This window comes from Toxorhynchites rutilus, chromosome 2 (genome assembly GCF_029784135.1).
Source record: "Toxorhynchites rutilus septentrionalis strain SRP chromosome 2, ASM2978413v1, whole genome shotgun sequence".
NCBI classification, from domain to species: domain Eukaryota; kingdom Metazoa; phylum Arthropoda; class Insecta; order Diptera; family Culicidae; genus Toxorhynchites; species Toxorhynchites rutilus.
This window is the reverse complement of record NC_073745.1, coordinates 320,373,718-320,401,714: the sequence shown is the minus strand read 5'-3', so window position 1 is coordinate 320,401,714 and position 27,997 is coordinate 320,373,718. Positions and strand designations below refer to the sequence as shown.

General features: G+C 37.0%; 1 protein-coding gene and 1 pseudogene across 24 annotated transcripts in view; both read left to right on the top strand.

Moving 5' to 3' along the window:
- The window catches only part of LOC129771300 (potassium voltage-gated channel subfamily KQT member 1), a 1,095,885-nt gene that overhangs the window by 56,805 nt on the left and 1,011,083 nt on the right, over positions 1–27,997 (top strand). The gene's annotated exons all lie outside the window — the stretch shown is intronic.
- LOC129767079 (protein smoothened-like) lies at positions 8,194–10,806 on the top strand (annotated as a pseudogene).

Sequence of the window (27,997 nt, the reverse complement as noted above, 5' to 3'; positions counted from 1 at the left end):
AGTGTAGTCGAACGAAATTACGGAAAGCTTGCGAGCGAAGGAGATGACGGAGCATTTGTCAGCGTTCAAACTCATATGGTTTATTGTACACCAGTCGGAGAAGCTATCGAGTTCCCGCTGAAGGAACTGCGCGTCTTCTTGGTAAGTTATCACATGATAAAGCTTGAAGTCATCTGCGTACGGAAGTTTGAAACATTTCAGAGTGAAGAGTGATGTCATTCAAATACAGCAGAAATAAGAAGGGAAGTAGTTGAGACAATTGTGCTTGAGAAAGTCGAGAACAATCAGCTCGAAAAGTTTAGAAGAGGCACACAATGAAGCAATTCCCCTGTATTTTGAAACTTCCCTTTTATCGCCTTTTTTGAACACTGGAAAGACGAACGATTTCTTCCCGTATATGGGAAATGATCCAGCTTTGAGAGAACGATTGAAAATTGTAGCTAGGGGCTTAAATATAGCCATACTGCACTTCTTCAGAATAATTGATGGTATTCCGTCGGGACCAGGATTTGATGAACCTTTAAAACGAGTGCATGCTGTTTCCACTGAGTTATGAGTGATCAGTGGATGAGGACCGATGGCTGGGCGATGTGGTACGTTATATACAGCATTACTAATCTGAATTGGGTTAAGTGTTTCTTCGGTGAAAACTGCTGAGAAACGTTCCTTAAAAAAATCACTGATAGTAGTGAGATACGCTGCTTCTTTGTCACCTAACTTCATAGTGGAGGGCAATCCGACTTCCTTCCGCTGTTCGTCTATATAACCCCAACACATCTTGGGATTTGTTTTCAAACTAAATTGAATTCTATTCAGTTAAGTGTGGAACAATTTCTTGTTCCACCGTTTGTATCTGTTATTACAGGCAAGGTAGTACGCGCTAGTGTAGGAGTTGCGGTCTTCGGAAAGTTTCTTAAGCGCCGATCTCTTTATCGACTTTAGCCGATTGGAGGGGATCTGGCGTAGTGGTAACATCCATGCTTCTCACGCTAAAGGTCACGAGTTCAATTCTCACTCCCGACATTCTTCCAAAAATGGAAGTAAAAGTGACGAACCAGCCAAATGAGTTGAAAGTCACTATAATATAGACATAAAAAAAAAAACTTTAGCCGATTGAGTGTATTGTTGGACCATGGGGGGTAAGCATTGACCTTACATACCATTTTGGGAGTGAACTGATTGATGACATAGGAAACCACGGAGGTGAATATCTCGACCGTTGATCCGATACTTAAATCCTGCAACATGTTATCCCAACAACAATCTACAGAAGATAAGAACAGGTTCATTTACGTGAAGTTCGTTTTTCTGAAGTTGTAACGAGTTGCTTCTAAGACCGGGATGTATTGGCAAAGAGTTAAATTATTGATGAACAATTGAAGAGGTGAATGATGACGACACTCCTTAACGAGTGGGACCGTAGCTTCCATGAAAACTGAAAGAACTTCCTTTATTCCCATACATTTGTTCTGCCGATTTGTGTGCTAACCCTACCCGTATTTCGAATATAATATAACTCGAACGTTTCTTAACAGATCTGAATGATGTTTGCATCAATTTTTTTTATCTCTTTTGTTTGTTTTAGGCTCATTAGCATTTTAGCTGTAACAGAGCCGAATTTTAATCGTGTACATATCACATGGTTATCATATCTATAATTAGCACATTACACAGTTGCCATTTTTCGGCGTAAGAGTCTTCTTTCTGTTCTTCCATTATCCAGTTAAACAATCGGACAGCGGAGACGGTTGATAGGATCATTGTTGAGTTATTAATAGAACAGCAGCCCGATGTGACTTGCAGAGCAGAGCTGATGATTGTTGCGTGGACGTATATTCTGTAACAACATAAAGATGGTCAATGAGGGTTTTGAACTCACGATCGATCGCTTACTAAGCGAACGCGCAACCAATGTGGCTACGGAGACCCCCGTTTGCATCAATTGATAGGAAATATTTCTACGCGTCTATCACAATTAATGAAATATTATTTTTCATGAGATGAACTGAATAACTGTAAAATGTCAAGCGTTATCTAAACGCCCTAACTGCCAAGTTTTGATTGGCCCGATCTACGGTTTTCCCAAAACAGACTTCAAAATCGATGTACCTTGAAAATCCGCTTTGCAATTATACATGCAAGTCGGGGGTATTTTTGTTCCCACCGAGCTGTCTTTCCCCAATACAGACTTCAAAATCAATGTGCCCGGGGGAATTCGCTTTCTCAAAACATGCAAGTCGGGGGTATTTTTTCCCACTGAGCTGTGTTTCCCCAACACAGACTTCAAAATCGATGTACCTGTGGAAATCCGCTTTGCAAATATACATGCAAGTCGGGGGTATTTTTTGGTGTTGAGTACCTTTGTACTCGCTTGTCGTTGTGCAGACCGGAATATGTTTCCCTAAAACGTACTTTTAAACTGAGAAGCCTGGGAAAATCGTCATTCCAGATACCAGAGGTGAATGAACTTTCGCGGTTCGAGAACTACGTAAACATGAGATGTGCAATAATTTCAGAGAAAAATATAAAATACAATGAACGTTTGACAATTCTTCCGTTCACATATTTTGGTAGTCATAGGCATCATATCAAACGTAAAAGGACTTTCATCAAATTTATTTGTAACGAAGAACATAATCTATTACAATAATTTAGATGCATTCTAAAATAATATTCGAAGTGGTAAACAAGTGGATTGCATAATGTAATTGTGTAGTTCTACGTCGAAAATATGCGGTCGTATTCTAGATACAACCCCTTACATTTTTTTAAGTGTATTGTTTTTCATAGAATTTTATTGCTACACTTTATCAGAAATTCTCTAGGGTGGAAAAATATCTCCAACCGTGGAAAATACTCGGTTTCCTAGGGCAAATGCATGTGTAGTGTTATGCTCAAAATTTATTTTTCTGATCCGTCATGTGGTGTGAAAATATTTTCGTGCTACTTTTCGTATTTTCGCGTTAGAGTAATTTTAAGACAAACGTTGTTCCTGGCCTAACAATGCTACCTGTAGTCCACGAATAATATTTGAAACCCAAAGCACGGAGGTGGAAGGAAATAAATATTTTGATGGATTTCTAGACTCCGCCGTTCACTTCAATGATGTTCTGTCTAAGTCCATACAGCATCAAACTGATCACGTTTGCTCACTCAATCACATTTCTTTGTCTAGCCACTGGAACAATGGGCCAATTATAACAGTCACGTAAAGTCAGACCAAAAGATAGCCACAAAAATTGCCCTTCAAAATGTGATCCTTTTGAGCCTTTGAGCACGTGCAAAAGGCATACTGGAGGAGCTGGTAGTAATTCACAGGAAATTGTTTTTTGGTTGAAGACCCGCAGCGTTTGACATTAACGAAACGTGTGCTTGAGAGTGACGTTGAAGAGACTGAGAGGAAAAAAAAATGCGGAACACAGCCGGTGTATACGCGTGATTGTGACACTCGTCTAAACGGGGGTGTGCTTCCAGCCCAATAACAAAGGTTGAGCCAGATTCCTCTGCGAACGTGTGTTATAAGGTTAGACATATGTCGTAACAGATACAGGGAAACTTCGATATAACGTACTCTCCTTATAACGTCACTCGATATAACGTACACGAATATTTTTTTCTGAAAGAACAATAAATTATCTGTATTTTGATACTAAAGCTTGTTTTTTATTTTAGCCAATCCCGAAATACAACTGTTTTGTGATTCCGATTTCTAAATGAATCAAACTTTAATCAACAGTACGAAGGGAAACATGAGAAAGTTGGCTGCTCTAGTTGAATATATTCATTACCCTCACTCAAACAGCAACACAATAAAGTAATATAAGCTACGTTTCTGAGTTCTTTATTATGCTTCGATATAACGTACCATTTTGAAAGTAAAATGTACGTTATATCGAAGTTACCCTGTACTGCGTTCAAAGCATGTGTCTGTGAACGATGGAATGCCAATGAATAAAATCGTTTCTCAGACTATGATTTAAGGGAAAAAAAATATGATGATGGTCCCACTTTGATACTTGATATAGCTTCGAAAAATGTTGGTTTTGGAATGTTAGCATCTTTAGATGGCAAGCTTGTTACTTCTTAAATATTCCTACAGCAGAGGAACAGTTCATCTTCATTTTTTTTTGGAATTTTGTCAATCGTTCGTTCTCCGATTCTACCGATTCAACATTCAGCAACAAAAATTGAGCCTCAAAGCACCACGAGTTCTGATCATCACTATTATCGCTAACCGCAATGTTTAATCATTTTCTGCACACTATCATCTCAAAGCTGTTCCCCTGCGATAGCACAGCTTGTAAACCACACAAAGTAAATTTGTTTTCGATTCTGCATATATAATTTCCCCTCCAACAGCTTCTGCAAATATTTGAATGTGGAACCACAAATAGTGATAATTGAGTGGGAGCCGCATTTAGCTAATGTTTCAAATAACGTTGGTCGAATTATCGGCAAACGGAATTGATTGATGAGCGCGTGACTCATGTCAACGCTTTGATTTTATTGACACAGAGAAAAGATATAAATTATTTATAGTTGATTGAACAAATGCAACACACCATTTTTCGATGGAATGGAATTCAATTTTTTTGATCCTTGCATCCTCAAAAAAAAAAAATTAGTCTCATACTCCGAACCAATTTCACGCATCGATATCACATTCCGAAGTCTGATTTACATCGATTACAATATCAATAAGTGGAAGAAAAGCTTCCAATCACCGTAATAGCTCTAAACGGTTCATAATCCGCCCCCGACTGAGACGTCGATTGTTTGCGAAACTCGAGAACTTGTTTGTTTAACTCATTCAGGACAGCCGTCGACAGCTTGGCCTTCAGTCACAATACATAGAACACGATCGAGTGGGTAGCGGGCAGGGGGCGGTTCGGCTACAGTAACTTCGGAAGGCATTTGTTGCGTTTATGATTTGTTTAATAAACACGCCGTTGCACTGACCGATATTGAGCTGACGTTTGTTTGCAGATGTGACCGACTGAACGTCAGCTGATGTGTATGAAATTGTGCATTTCTAATTAACGTGGGGTACATCTTGGAAATAGATATCGATCCGTGCAATAGATTAGCATTGTGATGCCAATGCATGACAGACAGTGGAGTGAATCTATATACAAGGCAGCTATAATACATGATACAGGTAAACTTCGATATAACGTACATTTCACTTTCAAAATTGTACGTTGTATCGAATTGTACGTTATATCGAAGCATAATAAAGTACTCACAAACAGGGATGGTAAAAAATCACATTCAACGATCAATGAATAAGTATATCCCTCTAGTCGGATGTTTTTAAATCACCCCCAGCAGGCGAGGCTCTTTTATTCTTCATATGTACACAGAGAGAATACTTGGAACGGTGAGCTACCAAGATCTCAAAAAAGAAATATGAGAGCGGAATCCCAACTGCTTGCACTCTCGAAGCATTACTTCTACTACTCAGGTTTTATCGTGAGTGCAAGCCACAAACGATTAATCCCATTCCATAGAGCGGATGATGAGTTCTTGATCGAAAGTGTAACAAGAGACGATCAACTGAAATCTTACGACACTCATCGAGGGATTTTTAATTCTCTATTGCACTGTCCGCAGTGAGTGGCTGACTCAGTCTCGTGTCGATTTTATTTTGCTGTCGTCTCCCGCCCGATAAACTGCAGACGGGTAATGGATGCAATTGATTAATTTTATTACCAGCAGATTTGGGCGAATCTCATCCCGCCCAAAATCGTTTTTAGATTCCAATAATTCTGAACATTCACATTTCTCTCCAAATAATTTTTCCAACAGTAATTCAATTAGTGACTTCACGAAACACCTTTCGAATTCGATTGAATTTCAGACCCTTTTTTATTTTGTAGATAAAACGGATCACATATTTGATTAATTCAATTCTGTGTGGTTACGTTCTTCGTTGCGAATAAATGTAATGAAATAGTATGGACGTATGATATTCATGTATCGTGGACTTCCGACATATGTGGCAGTAGATTTGTCGAACGACTAATGTTTTTTTATATCCCTTCAAACTTGTTGCATCTCTCAAGTGTACATACTGCTTTGACCGCAGATTTGCATGGTAGAATCTGGTTAATTTCAGGTATTCAGTCTTCATATTGTCGAATGAATACTGTTGGAACAATAGGTATCGCAGCAAATGATTATCAACATCCTACCTTATCATCAAACGGTATGCGAATAATTTCAGTGAACTGACGGCATTGGAATATATGCTTAGTGAGGACCACACAATTATTATCAGAGCGAATAAACGTCCGACTGGAAGTCATGAACATCAATTCAATGTGCCCAAGATAAATTTATCCTTTGAAGGTCATTAACCTTTCTAAAGATGATCAGATGGAATATATTCCAATGTCGTCTGGAATAACCTGTCCAACACCTTATGATCGTAATATTGTTTTTGCTATTATTCTGATGTTTCATAACACGGCACTCTATTGATTATTCGCCGAAAATAAATAAAAAATATCCTTGAAGTTAGCCTACGGTTTTAGTAGCAGTGCAATATGGTGAGCCAGTCTCAGGATAAGAAAACATTTAAAAATAAAGCTTTTTTTGAATGAATCAATAGTAAAACAAAACGTCAAAAAATATTCAGCTTTGTGATAGCAGATAATCATTATTCATTTGAGTTGTATGAGTATTCCATTCCCCCACAAACTGTGGATAGTCTATCTGCATACAAATTATGTAGAGTGCCACAATCCAAAAAAATTATGAGCAAATATTTACGTGCTTAAACAAAAAAACACATGTTGACATATTTGCGCTAATTTATGTTTTTTTTATTAATTCAAGGTAATCAAGGTCTTTTCTAGACACCAGTTTACTCGGCCCCGAAAAAAGTGGTCTGTATTTGGGCAGGCGGAAAAATATATCTCGCAAGACCACGTGTTCGATGTCGTAAAAGCCTTGGCCAATAACGCATTTACATTAACTCATAAAATTAGTGATTTGAGAGGGATTATTGTTTGTAGTCTCTTGATTAATTTAAACACCATCTGAGAAATCCTCCGTGAAACATGAAACATTAAAGTCGTCCTATCTGCTGTAGCGCATTTTTTTTATTTTACCCAGTTTCATCGAAGTAAACGCGCTCGGAAAGGAAAATTGAACGCCCGGATGAGAGAGCGAGAATCGTACGTCATAGAGACACTCATTCCCATGGAGCAAATTCTTGTTAGGAGTTGAAAGCAAAACGAGGAAGGAGAGTAACTCAATTATTCGAACTAGTTTCAGTCTAGCAATGCTTTGGTCAACTCAGAGTTACCAAGAGAAAATCATTTGGTTATGATGGGTGAGGATTAATAGTTAGTCGCAGTTTGCACAGATTACGATCTGTGCAGTTACAAAACCAGCTGTATTTCGGGATTGATTGATGGTACAAAACTTGTTTAGCATCACAATAAAGAAAATTCATTGTTCTATCAGAAAAAAAATATTGAAAATTTTTTTCCTTTACACTTTGGAAATGTGTACGTTATATCGAGGTAAAATGTACGTTATATTCAGGGTACGTTATAACGAGGGTACGTTATATCGAAGTTTCCCTGTACAAAGTAATGAGTCTACCTACACCGATGTGTATTTATATAATTTATATGGGTATTGACTACATTTGCAATACCAAGAATTCATACCTGTGTGATACACAATAATAGTACGATCGATTTGAATATGTGTTCTCTCAAACATATGATCACATCGGGCGAACGCTTAACTGTGACGTCATAACAGTGATGTGAAAGTCACCGACACCGCATAAACCTTTGTTTAGTAATCATTGTCCATGGACTTTACTTTCATCACCAACGAGCGCGAGGTAAGACGTTTCTCCGTTACAACAGCTACGCTGGATGATTCCCTAAGAAAGCTATATTTATGAAACTCACATTGGCGATCCTGCCAGGAGTTGCTTAATATAGCAACATTTAAAATCCTGGAACCTGATTATTTATTGTCAATGTTTCAATAAATAAAAAAATTGCGAAAAGGGAATCACCCAGCCATTCGAAGAATTTAGTTTATATAATTTGCTACCTACGTAAAACGTAAAACCAAAACCATTGTAGCGGAGCGGGATGTCCGCGATCAGACAAGACCTTTGTGTTTCTGCGGAACGGGATGTCCGCAGCGATTTGACGGGATAGAATGTGTGAAGTTGTGGCGGAACGGGATGTCCGCAGTGATATGGCGGAACGGGATGTACGCAGTGATGTGGCGGAACGGGATGTCCGCAGGGTTCCATTGTGATGAAAATTGAAGAGGAGTACCCTCAGCATTTTGGTGGAACGGTATGTTCGCAAATTTCTTGTAGCGCAGAAAACTATGTTTGAGCGGAACGCGATGTCCGTAGAGTAAAGTGTCCACAATTGAAACTGACTCAAATGTCGTTGCAATCATCCTTCTAGTGGGACTGAAAGCCCACATTGGATCCATTCAGATTCACAGATTCATTTAACCAAGAACTACCACATGATTAACTGTACTAGCACAATTCCATGCTTCATGTTCCTATGGGTTAGTGGTAGTTATACAGCTTTTTCTTTGTACGGTGTTCATCCCTAAATGTGAGAGATCAACGGAGAGGATATTGTATATTTGACCATCACTTAAAATGTGCAAGATAACACTATAACCATATCGGTTGTTGAATAACACGAATTATTAAACCGAGTTTCTAAAAAAATATAACGAAACGTGTACAAAAATTCAGAAAGAGATGAAACCCAACGCATCATGATCGTGTAGAACCACTTGCAGCGGTAGATTCGGCTGCGAATTATCATGAGGATATTGAAGGCTGAGGATTACATTGCAAGGATCCACTGTACACCGATCACGAGCATCGTCTGATTCATAAACTCATCGCCTGGGGAGAAGCAATGTATCTCGTTCAATCTGTTCACCATTGCTATTTTTTGTCATTGATTGGCACAATAGGAACAAATATTCTGTGTTAGTGATCTTTTAAATCAGTTTCTCTATTTGTGTGAGATGGCTGACACAGTTTACACAACATTTCTTATCGTTGCAATGGTTTGATTCGCCATCTTCACGTACGTGTGGCACATGAGCTTCAAGGCAACCTGAATGATTCATGATCGAATCAGTAAGAAAGGATAATAATTCCATTCAATTGTGTGGTCCTTGCCTCTGGTTCTGACGATTACGATTATGGTTCTGAGTGAAGGAAACCTTGTAGTTGGGACTTGTTTCGTCGATTATGTGAATCATCCCATAAGAAGAGGGTTTCTTCCAGATCCTGGGGTTTGTATGCTCATATGATGATGATGATGGTCCCGCCTCCTTCCCCTACAGAGGTTTGAGCAAGACGAGTTATCTAAAAGATAATTTATTTATTTTTTTCTCAACATTGAAATCAGTTTAGCAAACACAAAAAAAAACGCACTGATTTTATTCACAGATATAAGTTCAAAAAAATTGCAATTTCCAAAGACAAGCCAATACTCAGTCATGTCCGCCACAGAGCCGATACGGTCCCGACGAGGCCCTTGCAGCCAAAGGGTCCACCAGAGCACAAGTCCAACCGCCAGCCTTGCTTTGGATTGACAATGAATATCCTCATTCAGAGAAATCGAGAAAATTTCCTTTACGAAAATTTTCTAGACCGGCACTTAAAAATCTTTCAATTTAATATCCTTTATATCTGTGGAACGCGCGCGACGCTCAAACTTTTGTAGACTACTTTTATTTTTTTTCAACTAATACAACTATAAAAACAACAAAATAAAAATAAAAATAGTCCATCATCACCAGATCATGACAGACATAATAGAGATCAATACTAATTAAAAAAAGAGAATTTAAAAAAAAAATTAGATAATCTACATAATATAATCCGTTCAAAAAACTTCGTCAGGTTACTCAAAAACATTGAAAAACAAACTACCAAAAATTGTCCACATTAATTATCCGTTCGTATAAAACTTCGTCAATAAAAATCTTCGTCATAAAATAAAAAAAAAATCGTTCGACTTTTAATAAAACACAGTTTTCACGTGTGAAACAGTGCCTCTTAAATTCTGTAAGTGTTGTTGCGCATTTAATATGTCTTGGCATCGAATTGAAAACATTTATTCCTTTGAAGTACAACGAATTTTGTGAAGCACATGACAAGAAATTAGGTGTTCTTAATTCATTCGCGTTTCTAGTGTTATATCTATGGATATCACTTCCTCTTTCAACTCGATCACACAAATCATTGGCGAATACTTTTTGTGGACGAGCATTACTGACGATAATTAAGTTGGAAATCCTGCAAGGAAATCATTTCAGCTCGTGTCAACAAGAATATTTGATAGACCATTGTTCGGATGGGGATCTGTTCCATGTTTACGTTTTTGTTCCTCGAGGCAACAATTTTCTGCCATTTGCACGAGTTCAAAAAATATTGATATCGATATATCGATATAAAAAAAAATATCTGGCAAATGACATTGAGGAATTACATTCTTCGCGGAATATCATCGCCATACACAGACTTCACAAGTGCGTGCAAGATTCAGCATCGATCGAGTGTCATTAACCTCCAAATTTTGTTTTAATTTGTTTGTTCATGTGCGGTATTGTATTATCGTAGGTATGCACAAACTCGACCATGAAAACCTGGGGTCATTATTTTCGGAGACGCTTCAGACCAGACGTCGAGGAAACAGTTTGTAAAAATATGATGTTATCACACAGGTATTCGCGAAACGATAGGAATTCCAATATCAGGGCCGGTTTCCACTAAAGCACTGAAGGCAGGTGTCATGTCCTTAACCCACACAACACTGATACGAAAAAACAGAGAAAAATTACCTTCCACTGAATGAATCTACCGTGTTTCTTCAACGTTCTAGATTCTCCGGTCTTCGGCAAAGTGTCTTGTTTATCAGTTAATTTTGTTTTCATTCAGTTATTATTTTCTTTTGCATTCTATTTCGCATCGATTTACTACATTTTTTTTTATTAATCCGTTTATTTTTACAGGCTCAGTTACATAAGTTTAATGGAGCCAAACTCTTAACTATATTTCAACTAGCATATATCAACATGTTGTTTCCTTAATTCTATGGTTAATGAAATAGGAAACCGATTACTCGCGGTCGACTCGAGTTTAGAAGGGTGACAAATTTTCATTAGGAAAAGGATGGGATGTAAGGAGATGTGTGTTTACACTCGCACTCACATTCACATTCACATTCTCATTCACACTGACACTTCACACTCAATTACAGGGGAATGAACAGTAGCTTTTTTTTTCGGTATTGCTCCTAATGCAATAACAACATTGCAACGGTACCCGATGCACCATCAGTGTGGAGAAAATCAAGTTAGCATGAATTGAGGATTGTTTGGTCGCAAATTGAAGATCATTTTCAGTAATACTGCGTATTTAACAATCAAGTTAGTTGTTTAAGGGGGTATTCTAGTGTAGAGACACGAATTTCGGACGTTTTTTCGAACTTGAGCTTGAGCTTGAGCTCGAATTATCCGAAAAACGTGAATACTGATTTAACAAACGAACGGGATTCGCAAGAAAAAAGTGGCGTTTGGTAGACAGACGTTTTTTCGAACTCCGTAAAAATAAAACAAAGAATATTTTTACTATCCATTATATCATTATTCGTTTATCTATCTTTCAACAATGAAACAAAAATAGGACGGAAAAAAAATATTCATAATTAGAATAGTTACATGCTGGTGAAGTGAGGGTGTTCAAAAAAAAGTTGTGCCATGGCGTACACGATTCCAGTCCTTCTGGTTATCTGAAACAAAAAAATCGAACAGATTCTGAATCAGTAAAGATGTCGCTATGGCATGAACCTCGGACAAGTCAAAAACATGGGTTTTAACAAAATGGCGGCCGTTTGAAAACAAAAATGCTGTTTAAAACGTTTTTTTTTTTGCGTTTACCGATTTTTTAAAAATAGTAAAATTAAAAAGTTATAATTTTTTATTGGTTCATGCGATAGAGAGATGTATGCAGATTATTTTCATATAAATTTGACATAAATCGGTTCAGTAGAACTTGAGATATCGTGTACGCCAGTTAGAAAAAAACTAGTTCCGAGAGAAACGCGTTTGAAGTTCATTGTGATGGCCGTAACAGGTTAGATACCACATCACTAAGATGGCTCTAACTAGGTAAATAATAGGATTTTCGATAAGTCCTTTCTAGAGTATATTCTTGAATGCCTAAACTACAGAAATATGGTAAAAAAAAATTTCGATTTTTTCAGATTTCTAGACTAGAATACCCCCTTAAACGAAACGATTACTATTATTAGCATAGACAATTCTTCGCTTTTATTTATTTATTTTTTTCAGAAGGGGGAAGATGTGTGATACACAATAATAGTACGACCGATTTGAATATGTGTTCTCTCAAACATATGATCACATCGGGCGAACGCTTAACTGTGACGTCATAACAGCGATGTGAAAGTCACCGACACCGCATAAACCTTTGCTTAGTAATCATTGTCCATGGACTTTACTTTCATCACCAACGAGCGCGAGGTAAGACGTTTCTCCGTTACAACAGCTACGCTGGGTGATTCCCTAAGAAAGCTATATTTATGAAACTCACAATACCGACGTCAGTTTAATAACCGGCCTTCCAGTATTATCATGGAACTTAATTACATTCATTCGATTTATGCATCTTTCATGTGACAGAAATGTACAGATGAAATATACAAAATGATTGTGAGTAATTTAATCATCATGGAACTCAGAAAAAAACTATACTTTAAATTAAATTATTTAAATAAAAATTAATTATTTAAATTTATCTTAAACAATACGAATCAACAACGGCTAGACTTATTGAAATGCCACTAGTAAATTAACAACTTCACATCGATAGATTAACGAGTAGAGAGTAGATTCATTTAAGAGTGTATTCTAGTGTAGAGGCACAAATTCCGAACGTTTTTTCCGGCATAGTAGCAGCCGTAGCATCGGCCAAGAGCTGGGGATGAGTCATCAAACCGTTATTAACCATTTGAAGAAGCTTGGATTCACAAAGAAGCTCGATGTATGGGTGCCACACACGTTGACGCAAAAAAAACATCTTTGACCGTATCGACGCATGTGAATCGCTGCTGAATCGCAACAAAATCGACCTGTTTCTGAAGCAGATGGTGACTGGCGATGAAAAGTGGGTCACTTACGACAACGTGAAGCGCAAACGGTCGTGGTCGAAGCCCGCTGAAGCGGCTCAGACGGTGGCCAAGCCCTCATTAACGGCCAGGAAGGTTCTGCTGTGTGTTTGGTGGGATTGTCAAGGAATAATCTATTATGAGCTGCTTCCCTATGGCCAAACGCTCAATTCGGACCTGTACTGCCACCAACTGGACCGCTTGAAGGTAGCACTCATGAAGAAGAGGCCATCTTTGATAAACAGAGGCCGCATTGTCTTCCATCAGGACAACGCCAGGCCACACACTTCTTTGGTGACGCGCCAGAAGCTCCGGGAGCTCGGATGGGAGGTTCTTTTGCATCCGCCGGACCTTGCACCAAGTGACTACCACCTGTTTTTGTCCATGGCGAACGAGCTAGGTAGTCAGAAGTTAGCCACAAAAGAGGCCTGTGAAAATTTACTATCCGAGTTTTTTGCCAATAAGGAAGCGAGCTTCTATAACAGGGGTATTATGAAGTTGGCATCTCGTTGGGAACAAGACATCGAACAAAACGGCGCATATTTGACTGAAAAAAAGATGATTGTAACTAATTTTATGAACAAATGAAAATTAAAAAAAAAATACCGCAGGACTTTTTTGACAGCCTAATATATAACGGCAAATTTATCCACAATTTTTTTGGCCTGAGACATCAACAGTGGAAATAATAAAACAAGTGAGCAATTTAACAAATAAAAGAGGTATGTTTTGCGAGCGGGAGCGAAGGTAAATCATGTGTTATGCATTCTTTCTTTCAAATTCGCTCCCATGAATGTTGTATGTAATACGAAATTGCGTGCAATAATTCGTTCTATCTAACAAATTAGCAATACCTTTTCCGAATCCAGTTGAAGATAGTCCAGGTAGTGAATGACTTCTGTGTATGACGGAGTGACGAACATCTTAAGCGAGTGTCTTCCGATCTGCGGAAACATGGGCAATTGTACAGCGAAAAATTATATTAATACTAGGAGGGTGGCATCGATTATCACGCAAGAACTTATTAAGACCGGCATTACATCGCATCACAAAAATGAAACGAAATGAAATATTAATAATCTTTATGACTCATATTCATAATACTCAATGACCCAATTCCTTCTATAATATATTGAGCAGTAGAACCAATACGGCTTGAGCTCGAATTATCCGAAAAACGTGAATACTGATTTAACAAACGAACGGGATTCGCAAGAAAAAAGTGGCGTTTGGTAGACAGACGAAAAAACTCATTCGTACGAAAACTAGAATAGGCGTTTCGTTTGAATTGTTGATTTTCGAAAGTTCGAATGGATGAATTTGATTCGTACGAAAACAAGTATGAGTGTGATAGTCTGCAAATAAATATTATTTCACCGAAAAAGCTACTGGTCCCGATGCCTTAGAATAAAATTAATAATAACAATAAGACAATGGAAAGAAATCACAATACCATAGGTATACATTAAAAATAAAGCAACTTCTTGATTTCATGTGTATTTTACCTCAAAATATCATGAAATCGCAAGTATTTTCATCTAGTTTTTTTTTCATCCACCCTGTTATGTTTCACACTGATACAGGGAAACTTCGATATAACGTACATTTCCCAAATTCCAATTTTTTTTCTGATAGAACAATGAATTCTCTGTATTGTGATGCTTAAACAAGTTTTGTACCTTCAATCAATCCCGAAATACAGCTGGTTTTGTAATGCCGGATTCTAAATGAATAATGATTTAATCAACAGTACGAAGGGAAACATCATGAGAAAGGCTGGCTTCGTCTTCTGATTGAAGTTATTCATTGACTTTACTAAAACAGCAACACAATAATGTATTATAGACTACGTTTGTGAGTACTTTATTATGCTCCGATATAACGTACAATTCGATACAACGTACAATTTTGAAAGTGAAATGTACGTTATATCGAAGTTTACCTGTATTCATTAATCATTTTCAGTAGAACTTCCTGCCAGAAGTTAAGCTTGTTTTTTTGTTCGTTACAAACCGTTTGGCGGTTATTAATACATATAACAAATAGTCCTTTTCAGGGCTACTATTTGGAGTTTTAAAAGAGTTAAACTAACAGATTTCAGAACAGTGAAAAGAATTACATTTGAAAAAACAATTGTTCTGAATAATCAAAGTCCTACGTCAAACTTCCGTCCGTGCCCATAGGCTCAGGCCCTTCTACTTTTTACCATTCATTATATCATTATTCGTTTCTCTATCTTTCAAAAATAAAATAAAAATTGAACGAAAAAAATACTCATGATTGGAATAGCTACAATCTGATAAAGTGAAGAAGTTACAAAAAAAAGTTGGGTCATGGCGTACATGATTCCAGCTGTTCTAGTTATCTGAAACAGAAAAATCGAACATATTCTGAATCAGTAAAGATGCCACTATCGCATGAACCTCGCACAAGTCAAACACGTGTTTTTTGTCGTCTTTCGGGAACGTATTGGGGTACAAATTGAAAATCGAGCACATCATGTAAATTGACCAATTTCAAACGCTTATAGTAAAAGTATTATTAGTTATTTATGTTATAATGTTAATTGAAATTCACATTGAGTTGAATAAACACTCAAAAAGTACAAACTATAAAAGAAAATTATCTTTTCCATTTAAAATATGTTTTCTTTATATTAAAGTAACAAGTTTTTACTGATGAGAAAAATTGATAATTGTGTTCGGTATTGGTAATTATCTTATATTACATTGGTGCGTTTTTTTTTCTTTATTTCATCCATACATAACGCAGGAGGCATCTCGTCTAGGATCACAGAGGGCAGTTTTCATCATATCTCGTTCCACTTCGGTATCTTTTATCTGATACGCACCATTCAAATACTGTTTACCATCCTTCTATCATCATCAATCGGTGAACACTGGTGAAGTGAACAAACAATACCCAACAACCAAACAAAACGGCCCTTTTCAGGGCCATCAAATCACTATCGAAGAGTTTACCGATGTCATTTTCTCCAACATATCCAAAATCAACAGATAGCCTAACGGAATCCTACGTCAACTATGCGGTCGTGTCTCGGACACAACCCTCCTGTGTATTGTTTAACAAAATGGCGACCGTTTGAAGAAAAAAAAGCTGTTTCCCATTTTTAAAATTTTCAAATAGTAAAACTGACAAAAATGTTCAAGACTAAATATGCTAATACAACACAATATTTTAGATATTGTGGGTGTAAAGTAAGAGAATATCTCCAGGAAAAAACATAGCAGGGTGTATAGGTTTCCTATAATTTCATGGGAAATATTTCCCCTATGGACCATAAAAGTAAATAAACGAAGAGTTAGGTTCATTGTATCGGTATTTCATTTATTGCTTTGTACTACAAAAAAAAACATGCTACAAATTATCAGCAAATTAAAATAAATAGTAAAGTAAAGTAACTAAGGTTGAGGTCTAGGTGGCGCCTCTTGGAAAAATCTTCTTGACTATCACAAAGCACCATCTTGAAATGGATACGTGTCAAAATTTGACCGCAATCGGTCGATTGGTTCGTGAGTTACAGCATTGAGAGTGGACCAACTATTGTTATCACAAATCAATGAAAACAATGGCAAAATTGCATGAATTGGGCTTCGAATTGCTTCCCAATCCACCGTATTCTCCAGATCAATCCCCCAGCGACTATGTTCTGTTCGCAGACCTGAAGAGAATGCTCTCTGGCAAGAAATTTAAGACCGATGATGAAATGATTATCGAAACTGAGGCCTATTTTGGAAAAACCGGGAGAGTACTATAAAAATGGTAAAATGGAAAAGTTGCGAGATCACTATAATCGCTGTATCGCCCTCGAAGCCAATTATGATGAATAATAACATTGAATTTGGCAAAAAAAAATAGTTTTACTGTGTTACCTTATAAACTTTTCAGCCGAACTGTTAATTATGGTATTCTACGAAACAATTTCGTTTACTTGTGAAGCGCAAGTGGATATTGCACATGATACATTTATTATGTGGTTTTTGTTAAGTCAGACCGGACCATGTTTGACATTTTTTTTTTCGTTCAGAAATACATTTTCTGCCTTGGACATACGTTTTATTTTGACATTCAGTGGAAAAATATCGATTCAATAATAGTTGAACAATCTATAACGATTTTTGAAGAAGGGAAACATATTTCCCTTGGGCGTGAATTTTTTTAGGTTTTTCATGAACTTTGAGCTGTTTGGGTAAACTTTCGAACTTTTCGTGTGATGTCACCCAACATTTTCTGCACAGTACTGCTGGTAACTGTATATTAGAGTGCCAATGAAAATGGCCATCTCGAATTTTGAAAAGGGACTTGATTAAAAGTGTTGACTCCCACGAAAAACTACCTTATGCAAAATATCAGCTCAATCGGACTTCATTTACTAGCATATACAATTGTCTCAATCCACATATCTAGAAAAGCCGTAGGAACACATCTAAATATGAATTAGAGTAGTACTGAATCTTTAAATAAAAAAAACAAAATTTCAAAATTTTTTTAGTGATTCAATTTTTGATAAATTTTTTTTTTGAAAATTTTTCCTGATACACCTTAGTGAGATGCACATTCAGTATTTTTTTCAAATTTTTCTCGAAGCTTTTGAGGATGGCGTGAAATAAACGAAAAAGTACATTTTTCACTATAGATCCTATGTTAAGCCACATAGGGGTTCAAAAAAACCGCCAAAATTTCTTATTTAATATCTTATACAATATTTGCCATACAGCTGGTGATTTGGTTTGGGGGCACTTTTTACTCTCTTACCCGGCCAGGCCCTTTGCTCCAGATTTAGATCGGTTTAAGTCAATTAGTAGTGATCGGCCGATGGTAGTTTGTGAACTACCACTGTCCATTGTTTTGTTTTTCTTTGTTTGTTTTAAAGAGGCTTTAAATTTGAAGGTTAATTTGTTTCCTAGTCTTAAAGAAGGGAATTCGATATTTGATCTTGAGAAAGGCTGGTGTGCTGTGTGTTACATTAGTCGGATGTGTTTGCATAATACTGAACTAAACAAATTAGACGGAAAAAAGTTAGTTTAACTTGGAGAATATGAAAATTAATTTTTGTATTTAGCTGAAGGACAAAAGTGAATATACAGTCATTCCAAGCCAAACCGGTATAGTAGTTCTCGGAATTTTCATGAAAAGTGGTAGTTTTGTTCATTATAGCAAAATATTAGATCTGTATTTTTATTGTTTCATTGGGGTGCCCATTTCCATTTTAGGATAGTTCGAACATAATTTTTTCCCGTTTTTTTCCAAGAATTCCTTTTTTCAAAAATTCACAGCGTTTGAACTACTGAACCAATTTAGAAGATCGACACATCGAATTGAGGCCAATGAGCTAGCTTTTTTCAGGAAAAATATTACACTTGCAAGAAGATTGTATTTTGTTTTCGTAATGATTGATCGTATTTCTTTTTCAACGGTTTTATTTGGCTCGACCCGTTTGTATGTACGTGTGAAGCTTTGTAACTTTGTAACTTTGTCTGTAGCGCTGTCCCAGATTAACAGAAATTTAGCCCCCTTCCTGCTGACCGATTGATCTGAAATTTGGAACATATCTTTAACCCTCCTGTACTCGCGTGCAAAATCATAACACGTATACTCGCGCACGGTGTCACAGACCGAAAATTGAATTTCTCTGTAATGTTGCCATTGTGTATTTTTCAGTCTTTATTGGCATTTATTTGAAGAAGAGGGTATGATTGAATAAAAAACTCCAAAAAATATGTTTTGTTCATCTTTATTATGTTTTAATAGTCATCTAATTCATCTAATTCCTCAAAACAGAGTAATTTTTTATACTCCAACACAAATAACGAAATTCGAATTTTTCACTGTTATTAATTAAAAGTAAGCAACTGAATATAATTTATGGAAGTATAAAGAGCTATAAAACAACAGAAAATCGCATTAATCGATTGTGGTTTCATTGGAGTAAAAATCAGAACATAGCATAACTGCATGCTCGAAACAAACATATTTTTTACATTTCATGCAGTTGTTGCGTATCGAAAAGAAGAATATATAACGACATTCTAGATAATTACCAGATGAGAAAGGTTCTGGAATAAGTTTGCATATTTTTAATATTTTTGTCTCTGTATTTTTGGTAAACTAAGAAGTAATGCCTTTTTTTATATGGGGCATAAAAAGATGATATAAAAGGATTTCTAGGAACTTCCTTTCCTTTTTCTTGTTTTCTTGTCGATATTGTCCATTATAAAAAAATATCCCCTAAACTGTAATTGTTAAAAATTACCATAAGCCACCGATTAGTTTATAGTTTACTGTTTACAATTCTTCCACAAGTGAAATTCTTTCAAAAGTGTGTGTATATATATGACCATTATATTTACTATACGAAAGTCAAACATTTATATTTTGCTTTTGAATGTATGAATCTAACGACGAATATATCGACGAATAGTTAACATATGGATCCGTTCAATCCAGCTACAAAAGGGACTGAAATCAAATGAGAATAGTCAGGTAATGATCTTATGCATTATATTCAATAAATATTCCACGCCACTAACATGAATTTATACATTTCATTGAACAAAAATGGGTGGTTTATATCTATGATATAATCGCAAGGTTGACGCGGGACTACCTTATCGTACCAATCATTTGTTTGTATTGATTAAATTTTCGATTGAATGAAACAATTCTCGAATTCAATTGAATTCAATATATTCGCTTTATGAGTAAAAAGATTGTATAATTCCATATAAGGTAAATTCATGCATTGTGATAGATTATGTTCTTCATTACAAGTAAATTTTATGGCAGTCCTTTTACGTTTGGTATGATACCTAGGACAAAATATGTGAACGGAAGAATTATCAAACGATTATTTCATTTTACGTTTCCTTCTGAAGTTTGCATCTCTCAAGTGTACGCACTTCTCGGAAGACCGTGTTAAGGAAACATATTCTAGTTTGCACAAAGGCAAGCGAGTACAAAAGTACTCGCAGTTTGCATTTATTTGCTGAGACTATTTTCCCACCCCCGAATTTCATGTATTTGCTATGCCGATCTCTCCAACGCTGCTTGGTTTTGAAGTCTGTGTTGGGGAACACATTTCGGTGAAAGCGAAAGTTCCCATACTTTCATGTATTTGCAATGCCGATTTCCCCAAGGCTGCTTGGTTTACATGGCTGTGTTAGGGAAACCGTAAATCGGGCCAATCAAAATGAGGCAGTTAGGGCGTTTAGATAACGCTTAACATTTTACAGTTATTCAATTGTTTATCTAATGGAAAATAACATTTTATTAATTGCGATAGTAGCGTAGAAACATTCCCTATCAATTGATGCAAACATCTTTCCGATCCAGTAAGAAATGATCGAGTTATAAGCATTCGGAATCTTTCATTTTTTCCTGCATGATCTGTGTTTAGGTTTTCATTTTACCCCCCCATATACTCCGGTTAGACGTAGTCCCACGTCAATATTTTAAAATAAGAAAAAAAGGTTCTTGTCCAAAAAAGTTACACCTATACTCGCGTCGGTGTGTCAGACCGAAAGTGTTAAAAAAGTGGTACACGTCTCTTTTGTACCAACACATGCGATACGCTAAACGATGATGAACGACGAATAACGAAGCTAGAGAGAATCGCAAAGTCGTAGTGTTGATATTTTCTGAGAAATGAATGAATTATTGATTTCTCGGTCTGACAGACCAATGCGCGAGTATAGGAGTGTTAAATTTGCTGTCATCATACTATAACATGCAGTTTGCAGAACATGTCAATCGTGAATTTACATACAAAAAGTAGTTATTTAAAAAAATACAAATAAATAAATAAATAAGTAAACATGTTGTTGTGTTGCGTACACCCTGTAAGTGACGCCGGACATGTTGATCTCCGACCTACCAGAGCGAAGGTGGCTGCTATTGGCAGTGATGAAGAAAAACAACATTCGATCACCAGAAATTGAAAAGTGTTAATGGTTAGAAAAGGCTATCTAATTAATTCGTTAAACTTTTATTCAAAATCTATTTTATTGTTATTAAAAGTAGTTTGAGTTAAAACATAATCCTATTATGCTAAAACCTCATGCTATAAAAGGGTTAGCGGAACCTATCAAGCCTATCCTAACCTATCAATAAAATCGCACGAAAGATAGGAAACGTACAAACGTAAGTTTCAATAACCTTGCAAAACATTATTTATAATTGTCCTTGAAGCAAAATTTTAACATCTCCCGCTGTGAAATAAAGAGGATTTAAATTTCGGAAAAAGTGCCATCGTTGCATTTCCAACATGTGTTTGATCTTGATGATCTTAAAAATCCAAGATAGCGGCCGCTACAAAATGGCGGATTACATATTTTCTCAAAAACCCATCAATATGGGTTTTTCCAAAACCCCATCAATATGGATATCAAATGAAAGGGCTTGACTAGTACAACACCGTTATTTATGAAAAATGTAAATCCGAAATGGTCGCCACCTCAAAATGGCGGATTACATTTTTTCTGAGAATCCCATCAATGTGGGTATCAAATGAAAGGAATTGACTAGTAGAACACCGTTATTTATGAAAAATGCAAATCCATAATGGCCGCCACAACAAAATGACGAAACATATTTTTTTGATGTAGGACTACGTCTTTGATTTCCATATAGGGGGGTCACTCTACGAAAAATGTAACGATTATTAAGAGTTTTCAAATGCATATTACGCAGAATCGTTTTTTCGATATATGTTATAATATATACCGTTAGACGGTAAATTTACCCAGAATTTTTTTCGCCAGTGGAAAAAATAAAACAAATGAGCAATTTAACAAATAAAAGAGGCATGTTTTGCGAGCGGATGCGAAGGTAAAACATGTATTATGCATTCTTTCTTCCAACTTCGTTCCCATGAATGTTGTTTGTAACACAAAATTGCGTGCAATAATTCGTTCTATCTAACAAATTAGCAAGATGTTAAAGCATCAGATGCAAGATTTCATGCATCACTCAAACTTCATGCAAGATTTCAGCAAAGCAACGAGAAAAGTGTCACCCATACAGTGATCGTTCATTAATTAGGAGGAGGCTGCGATTATCATGCGAATACTTATTGAGATGATATATTGAGCAGTAGAACCAATTCGACTTGATTGTGATAGTCTGCAAACAAACATTATTTCACCGAAAAAGCTACGGCTCCCGATGCCTAATAATAAGAATAAGACAATGGAAAGAAATCACAATACCATAGCTATCAATTAAAAATAAAGAAACTTCATGATTTCATGTGTATTTTACCTCAAAATATCACAAAATCGTAAGTTTTTTCAACTTGTTTTTTCGTTTCTTCCCTATACATTTCATATTCAATGAGATCAATGACGATATATTTTTACCGATTCACATATACTTCATCTACCATTCCACTCTTATATGTGTCAGACTGATATTCATTAATCATTTTCAGTTAGAAAGTTGAACTTCCAGCCAGAAACTTACTGTCTTTCTTTGTTTTGTTCGTTACAAACCTTTTGAAGGTTATGAGTACATACAACAAACGACCGTTTTCAAGGCTACTGTTTACAGTTTCAAAAGAGTTAAACTAACATTTTCTGAACCAAATAGTCTGAACCTTCACAGTCCTACGTCAAACTGCCGTCCGTGCCCCTAGGCTCAGAACCTTCTACTTTTTCTCCAAAACCACATCAATATGGGTATCAAATGAAAGGGATTGACTTGTAGAACGCCAATAAAAATGCAAATCCAAAATGTCATTATGATACTGCGCATTCCATGATCTTGAAAAATCCGATTTGACCGCCACTATAATCTCTATACTATAATCTCAACAAATCTCAGCTGCTGCTTACATGAAGTGTTGTCGCGATGTCACTCATCGTCGTCTTGAGCCATTATTATCATCATCATAATCATCATCAACCACGTCCAGGCGTGAGATGGGAGTATTTGGTATCAATCAGACCTGGTGGCTGTCACAACGGTCGATACCTTGATACCTTGACACAACTTGAGATTGTGTCAATAGGGCCCTGACTGAATGAAAAATTGATAAATCATAATGGAAATAGTGGGAAATAGAAAAAAAAAACCTAAATTGAATTATGCTCATTAAAAACTGTAAATGAATTTAAATCCATTTTTTTGTTTGCTTTTTGAGAGGCTCACTTCTATAGTAAGTCAGTCAGTCAGTCAGTTAGACAGTAGACTTAAGTGAAGTCGACATAAAAGACGTTAACAGATCAGACCTCTGTAAGTAAAATACGTCGCATCTTAACACGTTGAGCCCAGCGTTGGTCCCTGACTGTTTTCTATTTATACAATAAGTATCTATGGGAGTGACACTGATAGGGTTAAAACGCTCTTGATGCAGGCTGAATGGAGAGCGCAGAAAAAATACTTCGGGGCTCAACGTGTTAACAACCTGGAGTCTCGTTCTTACAGAAATGCCATGAATAGCGCCGGAAATCAAAAGCACCAGCTTTCGCTCCGTTTGATTTTTCCCTTTCTCCTCAAACATAAATTGACGCTTCGGGGAACGTATTTTAATTCGATTGAAAACATAAAGACGCACTCGCTGAATAAACTCACTTCAAACCCAGAAAATGTCTTCAGGAATTATTAGGATGATTGGAAAGAAGAGTTTCTCATAGATAGAGCCTATTGTGTAAGATAAATAAATTCGGAAGAATTTCATGTTCCATTTAATCAATCCTTATTGGATTCATTGGGAACAGGTTTTTCCAAACTCGCATAATTAATGTGAACTGTTTGGTATCGGAACTCAAGTGCCAAGTGCCAAGTGCCAGACAAATCAAGCTCTGGAAAGGAAGAACTGGAGGGAGAAAAATGGAACAAATTTGTAAGAATAAAGTCTATAGTTATAACAAATTTCGATACAACGTTTTTTTTTAATATTTTCGATACACAACTATGGGGCTTTAGTATTGAGGCGATAATTCACACTATAGATTAAACCATAAACAAATCATGGTCGAGAAAAAACAGTACAGGATACACACAATCCCACCGTTACAGGTGATTTATTTCATATCACCGGTGGCGTAAAGCTCGAATGACTCCTCTGTTCATTTGCAGCACATTTTCACCACATTTTCACCCGGCGTTTTGCTTCGTTCAGGGGTTTGAGAGCGGTAAAACTTTGCTAACCCTGCGGGCGAAACAAAAAACAAAACAAATAAAACAGACACCTAAATAGCACCAACCCGCAATTTTACGCTGGAGATGGGAGTGTCACTGGCAGATTCCTATTCAAAATGTCGACAGCGCCAGCCATTTGCTCGAAATAGGAGCGCTTCGAAGAGATTTTGCATTTCCAATCGATCGAATTACTTATTTTGTCGTATTGCAATCGAACGCCTTAAATGGATTCAGAATTAAATGCTCGTCTAACTGGCGTGTAGTGGAAATTGTTGCATGATCGATAAACGCGTGGGAAATGTGGAATGGCATTTTACGTCATTACGAACCGATTAAAATATACATTTTAATAGCAATCATCATTTAGCAATGTATGTTCTAAATTGGGATTACACAATGCGACGCCGGGATGCGCTTAGTATCGAATTGTCGTCGCTCTCCCTGTCAAATCAAATCGGAATCGCCATGTGCTAAACTAGAGCACTCGCCTGGGCGCAACTGATGGAAATTTGAATTTATTAAATTCTAACGACCCATTTACCCGATGTTCGTATCCATTCGCGATGAAGTATTGCAGCGTTGGTTTCCATACCAATTTGGTTTGGGAATTATCAAGATGAGATCAAGGATGGAAGTTTGACCATAATAAATCTTCATTTGATTCGGAGCGAAACTATTTTTTCGTGCTTGTTCGGGATTGTTATGTGCAATTGTGTTATCAGAAATAGATACGAATTTTCTATTAAATTTTCATGAAAATTAGAGTAATCTTCTTCTATCTATCTTCTTTCTTTCTATGTATGAAAATCTCGTGTCACGATGTTCGTGGAACTCCTCCGAAACGGCTCAATCTATTTTTATGGAATTATACCCAAAGTAGAATAGAGAGATAATAGGTCGTAAACTATATATGATACCGCTAGAATATCCGATTACCATATATTTAATACTGATTAGGGTGGTCCTATGCAAAAAAATATCTGAATATTTTTCTTCTGTATTTTCAGGCCGGGTGAGAAAATAAAAAGGTACCCCAAACCAAATCAACAGTTCTATGGATGATATTGTACACGGTACCAAATAAGAAATTTTGACTATTTCTTTGATCCCTTATGTGGTTCATAATTTTTAAATTTTTGACACGCCGCTCTAAATAGCTTCGAGATAAAAAATTTAAAAAAAAAATGCTGAAAGTGCACCTTCCTCTGATGTATTGAGGAATATTATCTTTTTTTTCACAAATTGAAATATGTACTAAAAAAAAGTCTTGATATAGGGGAGGGTAGTCCTGATTCGACCCCCTAAATTGCACATAAAATTCTCGTTTTTTGACAACTTCGCATCGAATTGAATACTAATACGTTAGATAGCGAACTTCGTTTTGACTTTCGCTCTTGCGATTTTGGGCGGCTTAAAGTGGTATTGGATGACATTGACTGGGACATTTTATTGCAAACCGGATCTTTGGACAGATTAGTTTCTAAATTTTACGACAAGCTTTTCTCAGTACTTGATGACAATGTCCCACGCAAAAGACGAGCAATTCACAACTCCAACAAACCCTGGTGGACCTCAGAACTTCGGCATCTCCGTAACGTCCTAAGAAAGGCCCGTCACCGTTTCTTCCGAACAAAAACCGAGATCAACCGCGTAAATCTCCGTGATATTGAAGCTCATTACAAGTCGGTACTAAAATCCACCTACGATAACTATCTGTCCAAGATCCAGGCCAGTGTTAAGCAAAACCCATCGTGCTTTTGGGACTTCGTAAAGAGTCGGCAAAATTCAACTCGCATCCCACGCAATGTTATCTTCGAAAATGTCCAGGCCAACACGGACACAGACGCTGCTAACCTGTTTGCCTCATTCTTTGAGAGTGTGTTCAGTGTAGCATATCCAGTATCGAAACGTGACAGTTTTGCTCATATTCAGTCTCACACCATCAATCTACCCGTCATTCGCTTTTCGGTTGATGATGTTGCAAACGCCTTGGACGATCTTGACATCAAGAAGGGATGTGGTACAGATGGCATACCATCCCTGTTACTTCAAAAATGCTCCACTGAACTTGCGAACCCTATTGCTCGCCTCTTCAACAAATCGCTTCAGGAGAAAACATTTCCAATAGCATGGAAAACTGCTTTCGTTGTTCCTATTCACAAATCGGGAAACTGCAATCAGGTGACAAATTATCGTGGTATATCTATGCTGTGCTGCCTAAGCAAGGTATTTGAACGACTAATGCACAAGGTTTTATACAACGTGGCGTCTCCAATAATCTTCAATGGACAACATGGGTTTATGAGGCACCGTTCAACCACATCAAATTTAATGTGCTACGTCACCGCACTATCACGCGAGATAGAAGAGAGACGTCAAGTTGATGCGGTGTATGTCGACTTCGCGAAAGCTTTTGACACAGTCCCACACTTCCTAGTAACGGAGAAAATGAAATGTATGGGCTTCCCTGACTGGATAACGGAGTGGATTTCATCATACCTTTGTGGTCGCACAGCACATGTCGTCGTCAATGCAGCTAAATCCCGCAGCTTTTATATCACGTCTGGGGTACCACAAGGAAGTGTTCTGGGTCCACTGCTGTTCAACATATTCATGAACGATTTGTACTCACTGCTTTCATCGCTCAAGCTCTCTTTTGCCGATGATCTTAAAATATACCGGGTGATTTCATCTCCTTTGGACTGCGTAGTTCTTCAAGAAGACATTAACTCAATGCTAGAGTGGTGCTGTGATAATGGGATGCGAGTCAATGAAGGGAAATGTAAGACTATATCTTTCGGTCGCTCTAAAAGCCCCATAGTCTTCCAATATAAAATGGAATTGACGATATTGGATCGCACAACGGCAATCTGCGATCTTGGAGTCACGATAGACTCAAAACTGAGATTCAATGACCATGTAGGCATTATGACTGCCAAAGCTTTCTCAGTTCTGGGTTTCATACGCCGCCACGCGTACGAGTTCAGTGATATCCATGTTCTGAAAATCATGTACTGTTCGTTGGTCCGTAGCATTCTTGAGTACGCTGCTCCTGTCTGGTCCCCCTTCTACGTAGTTCACAACCTGAGGATTGAACGGGTGCAGAAAAAGTTTATCCGTTTTGCACTAAGACAGCTACCATGGAACGACCCACTGAATCTCCCCCCTTATGCCGACCGATGCAAGCTCATAGGACTGGATACACTATCTGTCAGGCGTACAACGATACAAAGATTGTTCATTTTTGATGTACTTCAAGGAAACATCGACTGCCCTGAGCTTCTAGCTCAGGTGTCTCTAAATATTCCCATTCGACGCTCGAGGAATTCATCTCTACTATCGGTTCCATTCCATAGGACAAACTACGGCTACAACAACCCGCTAGATTCATGTATTCGTCTGTTCAATGTTGTATGTGATGTTTTCGATTTCAACTTGACAAAGAACGCATTTAAAAATAGAATTAACAATTACATCTAGTTTATAAGTAAATAATTCAGTCTGTACTAATAGAAGACGGTGTTGAAATAAATAAATAAATAAATAAATAAATAACCAGTGTTCCACACGTACAGATTTATCTGGAAAGGTACATATTTTTTCGTTATTTTTGGTACAGATTC